The 7750-nt window shown below is 44.4% G+C and overlaps 1 long non-coding RNA gene across 1 annotated transcript; it reads right to left on the bottom strand.

The window, feature by feature from the left end:
* Positions 1–1261: 1261 nt before the first annotated feature.
* On the bottom strand, positions 1262–2050 carry LOC114813909. Its single transcript, XR_003761655.2, has 2 exons — positions 1656–2050; positions 1262–1416 (listed from the first exon to the last, which is right to left on the bottom strand). It is a non-coding gene; the product is annotated as an uncharacterized LOC114813909 (long non-coding RNA).
* Between the last annotated feature and the right edge of the window lie 5700 nt (positions 2051–7750).

Below are 7750 nucleotides of genomic sequence, written 5' to 3' on the forward strand. Positions count from 1 at the left end.
TAACCTCCCTGTGCCACTGTTTCTTCATTTGTAAAAGGGAATAAAGATAACTGCTCTCCCCAACTCTTAAATTGTGAGTCCCCTGTGGGAACAGTGTCCTATCTACTTTTTTTTAATATGGTATTTGTTAAGTGCTCACTATGTGCCAGGCACGGTACTAAACGCTGGGAAAGATGCAAGCTAATCAGGTTGGACACTGTCCATGTCCCACATGGGGCTTGCAGTCTTAAACCCCACTTTACAGGTGAGGTAACTGAGGCACAGAGAAGTGAAGTGACTTGCCCAAGGCCACACAGCAGACAATCGGAGGAACTAGGGTTGGAACCCAGGTCCTTCTGACCCCCAGGCCCATGCTCTATCCACTAAGCTATGCTGCTTCTCTAAGGTACCTTATATCTTCTCCAGCACTTAGGAAATAGTAAAGACTTAATATAATCATTAAACATTTTAAAAGCAGGTTTTATAAAGCAGCGGTCTGCCTTCTAAAAGGGCACTGCCCATCCTGGAAGGGTAGTTTAACAATCCAGGTTTTGCCTGGGGCCAGAATCAATTGACTGAGGCTCTTTTCAGTCAGGATAATTTAGCAAAGGTCAATCCCAACATTGCCGGCTGATCTTGTCAGGGCACAGCAGTGAGAGCTGATTTCTAATGCAGAGCTGTGCCTGTCCCAACCCCCATTTTGGGTGTTCCCCCCTTCTTGGGGGGCGCACACTCTCTGGGACTTCTGTCGGAGCAGCCCACAGGGATGTGTATGTGTGTGTGTGTGAGAGAGAGAGAGAGAGAGAGAAAGACACTTCACCACTCCTTTGCCAGTCCTCCTCCCACGACTCACCTCTGGCCCTGAGGACCCCCATTTGAGTTGGGGAACCCACTGGAGGCCTAAGCTGTTCCAGGGGCTCACCTTGACTCAGGCTGGGTCAGGCATGGTCAGTTTAGGGGTCTGGTGGGTCTTGAGCATTGGAGGAAGCCAAGGAGTCCACAGACAAATGGTGTCCCTGTCCCATGCAACCCCTCCTTCCTTAGTGAGCACCTTCCCTCCTCAGAACTGGTCGGCCCATGGGCCGGTAGCTCAAAGAGTCAGTAGTGACTAGAGCCGTGAAAATTGTGTGCGTGAGCCCAGAATTCCTTGCCCCTTCTTTCCACCTCCTTCCCCCGGACCTATTGCTACTGCAATACCAGGGAATAGGAGCCAGTCACCCACCCACCCGAAGTGTATTTTTGACCCTGATCTACAATCAAGAATTGACTCATGAGGGAAGCAGATGGTGAGAGATCTGACATAGAAAGAAATCAAGTCAGAGCGCCACTTTGAAGGTGTAGGATGACACTCAGAGTTCGGTCTATTAGTTGCACAGGCCCAGGGCAGAGATCAGGATCCAAAGTTTAAGGCAGATGACTTCCAAGGGATGCTCAGACCTGATGATGAAAACAAAGGGAAGAAGCTACACTTATTCAAAGCAGGGAAAATGCAAGAAGGCTCAAAGGACCATCTCTTTATGGTGGGGGTGGGGGTGTTGTGGGGAGAAAGAGGTTATGACACTTTTCTATCAGAAGGGAATTTCTAATGTGAATCATAGAAGTTATCAGATCAGAGCATGAAAATCCTCCACAATTCTGAAATTAAAAACATAATGCACTTTCTGCCAGGCCCTTACACCAAAGATGAGATCATAAAACACGCCTGTCTTTTCTTCACATAACAGAATATATCACCCGGGCAGGAGGGCAGAGATGTCAACCAATAGGATGGAATCTTCCGAGGCAGTGACTCTGTCAGCCAGCAATCCATCAGCCCGGGAGGTGGAACTGCGGAATCAGAATCTTTGGCTGAGAATAATGGGGATGGAATGTTAGAGCAACAAAGCCTGTGACTAAGAGCCACGGTGGAGACTGAGCATGTGTCAGAGAGTTGCAGAGAGTTTCTTGGAGAATAGCAGCAGGACAAAGAAATCTTTGACATAAATAAAATCTCCTTGCGAGGGAAAGGCATGTACAGACTAGGCGATCATCTCAAACTGTTAATGGGGAAAAGGTTTAAGAAAGGAGAGAGACATTTTTAGGATCAAGTTGAATTAATTATTGAAAATGTGTGTGATGAGCGACAGGATAATACCGAGAAACCTTAAATTATTCACGCTCCGTTGCGTGGAGTTCATGAGTTGGTTCTGTCATTCACTGACTCCTAATAGGATCTTTACAGTGAATCTTGAACGAGAATCCCACTGATCATCTGTCTCCATAAAACCAAGATCTGAGAGCACCTTTTCTTTCTTGCTAATGAAGGTGGCAGCTAGTAGTTCCTCCTGAAAAAATAGCAAAATCTATTTCTTTGAGATGCTCAGGATAGGGATTCTTGGGCCACCTTAATTCTGGTCATATAGAACACGTGTACATTTCAATATAGATTCATATAAGTGCTTGGTACGGTGCTCTGCGGAGAATAAACATTAAAAAAGTACCATTGATTGATTTTGAATATATATATATACCTTGAAAATGGATATTCCTAATCCAGTAATTTGTCAGTTTTTACTAGCCTAACTCCATAACTTTCTCCCTTTGCTCTTGTCCAGCTGTAGTCCTGCTAGCCCCTTTCAGCCACAACCCCATAGCCATCTCATCCCCTGACACTTTTCCTGGTATTCTAGCCTTTGCAGCACTGGCTAACTCCCTTAATTATTACTAAAAAGGTCAAGTGAAGCAGTGTGGTGTAGTGGATAGAATACGGGCCTGGCGGTCCGAGCTCATGGATTCTAATCCCGGCTCCTCCACTTGTCTGTTGTGTGACCTTGGGCAAGTCACTTCACTTCTCTGTGCCTTGGTTGCCTCATCTATAAAATGGGGATTGAGACTGTGAGCCCCATGTGGGACAAGGACTGTGTTCAACCCGATGTACTTGTGTCCACCCCAGAGTTTAGTATAGTTCCTGGCACAGAGTAAGCGCTTAAGTGCCATTATTATCAGTAATAATGGTAGTAAAAATTTTCATGTTTGTCTACCCCATCTGAGTGTAAGCTCTCTGTGGTCGGGAAACAGGTCACTTTGTTATTCTGTATTTTCAAAAGCCCTAGAACTGTTAATGGCAACAAATTGGGTGCTCAGTTTGGGTTCTCTTCTGAATTCAGGCCCAGGTGGAGCAGTTGTTATTTCCTTTGGCATAGTCCCAATGAGCCTTGGCTATTTGAGACCCCAAAACCCTGATCAACTAATCAATTGTATTTATTGAGCAACTACTGTGTGCAGAGTACCTTACTAAGTGCTTAGGGAAATCCAATAGCCGCGACCCTGACCTTCAAGGAGTTTAGGAACCAGAAGGGAAGGCATTCACTAAGATAAATTTAAGCTGGGACAAGAAGTAAGATGAAAGAGTGATAATAATAATGATGGCATTTGTTAAGCGCTTCCTATGTGCAAAGCACTGATCTAGACAAAAGCATGTGCATGAGGGCTAAGGGGCCGCTCAAGTGCACGAGTGTCATTGAAGTGTCACTGAAGTGCCGATGTGGGATTTGGTGATTATAAGGAGGGGAGATTGGAATTAAATCAGGAAAACCAGAGATTCGAATCTAAGTGGAGTCAAAGTAGTCCTCTCTCCTGCCCAAGGTGGATGGATGGCCGCTCAGAATCCTATTCCCTGGAACTTTGCTTGGATGAAGAAATGAACTTCAAGAACCGCTTTGGTTCATCATGATCATTAAGGGCCACGTGACCTGCTGACTAGATAAAGAGGAGCTTGCTCTTAGCCTAATAAGCTTTAGGAATCCAACCAGGTCCTTTGGCTGCTGGGTTGCACAGCTTATTGGCTAGCTTGGTTTTATCTAGAATCACTTCCCTTTCCTTTTAGTCCTTGCTCTACCCTCTTAAAGGGGGGCACACCAGTGGAATGGTGATGGTCCAACCATGTTCTACCCCACTAGAGATGTGTTCCCTCAATCCTTTCCCAAATATAGCTTGAATACAACAAGTTAATGTAGATTTCCCCATTACTGAGTTCATTTGTTCTTTCTGGGGTTTGGGTGAGGAACTCCTGCAGAGACTTTGCTATGACAAACGAACTACGTTTTCCTCTACTCCGCTGTTTCCAATCTGTTTAGTTAACCTCACTCTATCGTGCCATGTAATAGTATAGTAATAATAATAGTAATGATAAATAGTGATATTTGTCAAGCACTAGGATAGCTACAAAATAATCAGGACAGACACAGTACTTGTCCCACATGGGGTTCACAGTCGAAGTAGGAGGGAAAACAGGTATTGAGTCTCCATTTTACAGATGAGGGTACGGAGGCCCAGAGAAGTTAAGTAACTTACCCAAAGTCACACAGCAGGCAAGTGGCAGATCCAGGATCCAGGATTAGTCAGATTCTAGTCCCAGCTCTGCCACATGTCACTTAACCTCTGGGCCTCGGTTTCCTAATCCATAAAATGGGAATTAAATCCTTTGTTCTTTTTATGTCTTAGATTGTGCACCCTGTATGGGTCAGGGACTGCATCTGATCTGATAACTTGGAGTTTTTTCCAGCACTTAGCACAATGATTGGCACACTGTAAGTTTTTAATAAATATCATAATTGCAATTAGGATTATAACAATGTGAAGGGTTATGAGCGGCAATTTTCAGCAGCTTTATCTTGAGAACTGAGTCTAGCATCTGGTAAAATGTCATAATTCCCCTTTCATCTTCTGGAACAAAGTTTCCTTTCCATTAGAGCCCACTTTATTCTTTTCCTCTAACATCACTGAACCTGTAGTGAAGATATATAGTATGCATGCGGAGCTGGTTAACGTATAAAAAGCTGAAAACATTTTCATCTCCAGACCTCAACCCTTTTGAGCCTCCCTCCCAATCCCCTGACCCTCCATCTTTAAATGTCAGTGGCATTAGATACAGATTTTCTAACTTGCATTGTGACCGTCAAATCGGTCAAAATGGATAAAACCTATGAAGAAGGCAGGCAACCCTGGCTTAGGTTTTTCTATGCCCTTTACAGGCTTGCGTTGCCAGCAGTTTTGCCTGAAGGTATTGTGTCACAATTTTCCAAGATGAAACTATTTCATTTTCCTTACCCAAACCATTTTGAATCTCCTGTATTCGTCTCTCCTTGTTGGAGTAAGCAACAGCTCAACTTAAACCACCGAACTGAAAATCACTGGAAGGAATTTGCCTGTTACCTTCCCTTTTTGGATCCTTAATCAAACCTAGACGCTAGTCAATCCAGTCAGACATCACCCTGTCCCACATGGGGCTCACAGTTTGAGAGGGTAGAAGAACAGGTATTGAATCTTCATTTACAGAGGAGGAAACTGATATATAGAGGAGTTGGGTGACCTGCCCAAAGTCACACAGCAGGCAAGTGGCAGATCTGGGATTAGAACCCAGGTTTATTCCCATTTGACAGAAGAGGAAACTGAGGTCTAGAGGAGGTGAATGACTTAAAAGGTCACCCACAGGCCAGTGGCAGAGCTGAGATTAGAACCCAAGTCTCCTGGCACCCAGCACCATGCTCGTTATTCTAGGCCACACTGCCTTCTGCCAATCCTATTTTACCATCGTAACAGCCAATATCCACTCTCCCAGCCCACTTCTGTGTGAGGGGGCTGGAGCTAGCCAATCCTTGTTCCAGATGGCTTTTAATTCATACAACCGAATTCCTACCCAAGCCAGTTTCTGTTCATTTCACCAGTACAGTTTTGTGAGATCCTGCATCAAATGTTACTTGGTCCGACATGTAACAGTTGAGTGTCTTTTTCCTTCAGTCATTCTCTAAATCTGTAGGGAAAAGAGAGAAGCCATCAGGATGCCTGGCATGCTTTGTTATTCACAAACTCCACTGCTTATTGCTGATGATTCCATTCTCTTTCATAATAGATTCTCGTAAAGATTTCTCTCTTAATATTTCTTTCATCATTTTCACTGTGTACTTAGCTCAGACTTGCTTCATTGTAATTTCCGGCCTGGCTGTTCCAGCACTTTCTATCTGCCCGATGCTTATTTTTCTTCCACTCTTTCAGAATCCCCTCCCCGCTAGCATTCTTTCTGGAAGAAATGGGGTTCAGGATGGGTGTTAGCCAGTCAGAAACCCCAGATGCTTTATAATATGGTCATTTTGTTGCAGTTCTCCAAGGTTCTCTTTTTTCATTTGGATTTGTTTAGACAGATTTCTGAAATTATAGTGGTGGGACTGCAAATGTTTTTAGTCTTAGCAATTGAATTCCCCCCTTTTTTATGATATTTGTTAAGCACTACCTATGTGATAGGAACTTTACTAAATGCTGGGTAGATAGAAGGTAATCTACACAATCCATGCCCCCCAAGGGAATCTCAGTCTAAATCCCCATTTTAGAGATGAGGTACCTGAGGGCCAGAGAAGTGAAGTGACTTGCCCAAGGTCACAGAGCAGACAAGTGGTGGAGTTGGGATTAGAACCCACCCTCTCTGACTCCCAAACCCATGCCATTTCCATTAAGCTACACTACTTTTCTATTGTACTTTCCCAAGCGCTTAGTACAGTGCTCTGCACACAGTAAGCGCTCAATAAATACGATTAAATGAATGATCATCTTATTGATCCATAAGACTTTACTGAAGTTAAAGAGCATTCAAAAATACTTTTGTTTTCTTTCCCTTTCTCCCTCCCTCTCTCTGTCCCTCCTTCCCTCTTTTCCCCATCCCTCTCCACTTCCCTATGGCCTTCTTGTGTTTTCAAATCGACTTCTATTTTCCCTCCCTTTTCTGACTGTTTTCGTGTAGCTACTTGAGTGAGTAAAAGTGGTGACAATTATGAAATGAATGACTAGAGCAAATCAGGCTAGCTTCATTTCAAATTGATTTCCTTCCTGCCACAGGTAAAACGGAATTGGTTTTTCACGTTAAAGCGAAGTGCTGTGCTATGTTACAGCTTCAAGTCTCAGTGTGAGTTTCTCTCTGCACGTAATAGGCACTTTAAGAGGCACACCAGCTCTTTCAGGCTTCTGGAAACCACTTATTTAATCTCTTGGGTCCTGGAGCAGCCTTATTTAGAAATGCACTGCTCAGCCTAAATGGAGGAAGAGCTTGAAAAGTGACTCTGAAACTTCTTCCCGCCTTCAAACAAACCAGGGAACTGGGAATTACACATTTCATCTTTGCAGAGGATGGTGTGGAAGAGATTGTCAGTCACACTCAGTCTTTCCAGGCCCCCGGCCTATCCCAGCCCTTGGAGCCAAAATTCACTCCAAGTACTGTTACGTTCAATCCAAATGCCGGGGCGGATGGATGGATCCCCTTGGCCACTGGTGCACTGTGCACAGGGGCAGATGTGATCAGATGCTCTCTCTCTCTCTCTCTCTGTGTCTCAAAATTCTACTGGGCTCGCTGCTTACCCTTGTGGTTTGGAGAAGCAGCATGACATAGAGGATAGAGTATAGGCCTGGGAGTCAGAGGTCATGGATTCTAATCCCAGCTCCGCCACTTGTCTGCTGTGTGACCTTGGGCAAGTTACTTCACTTCTCTGAACCTCAGTTACCTCATCTGGAAAATGGTGTTTAAGGCTGGATCCCCCCTGTGTCCAACCCAATTTGCTTGTATTCACCCCAGCGATTGGTACAGTGCCAGACACATAGTAAGCGCTCAACAGATACCATTATTATTATTATTATTATTATTATCCACCCCTACCACTTTTCTGCTGGGTGACTTTGGGCCAGTCACTTAACTTCTCTGTGCCTCAGTTACCTCACTTTTAAAATAGAGATTAAGACTGTAAGCCCC

This window comes from Ornithorhynchus anatinus, chromosome 1 (genome assembly GCF_004115215.2).
Source record: "Ornithorhynchus anatinus isolate Pmale09 chromosome 1, mOrnAna1.pri.v4, whole genome shotgun sequence".
NCBI classification, from domain to species: domain Eukaryota; kingdom Metazoa; phylum Chordata; class Mammalia; order Monotremata; family Ornithorhynchidae; genus Ornithorhynchus; species Ornithorhynchus anatinus.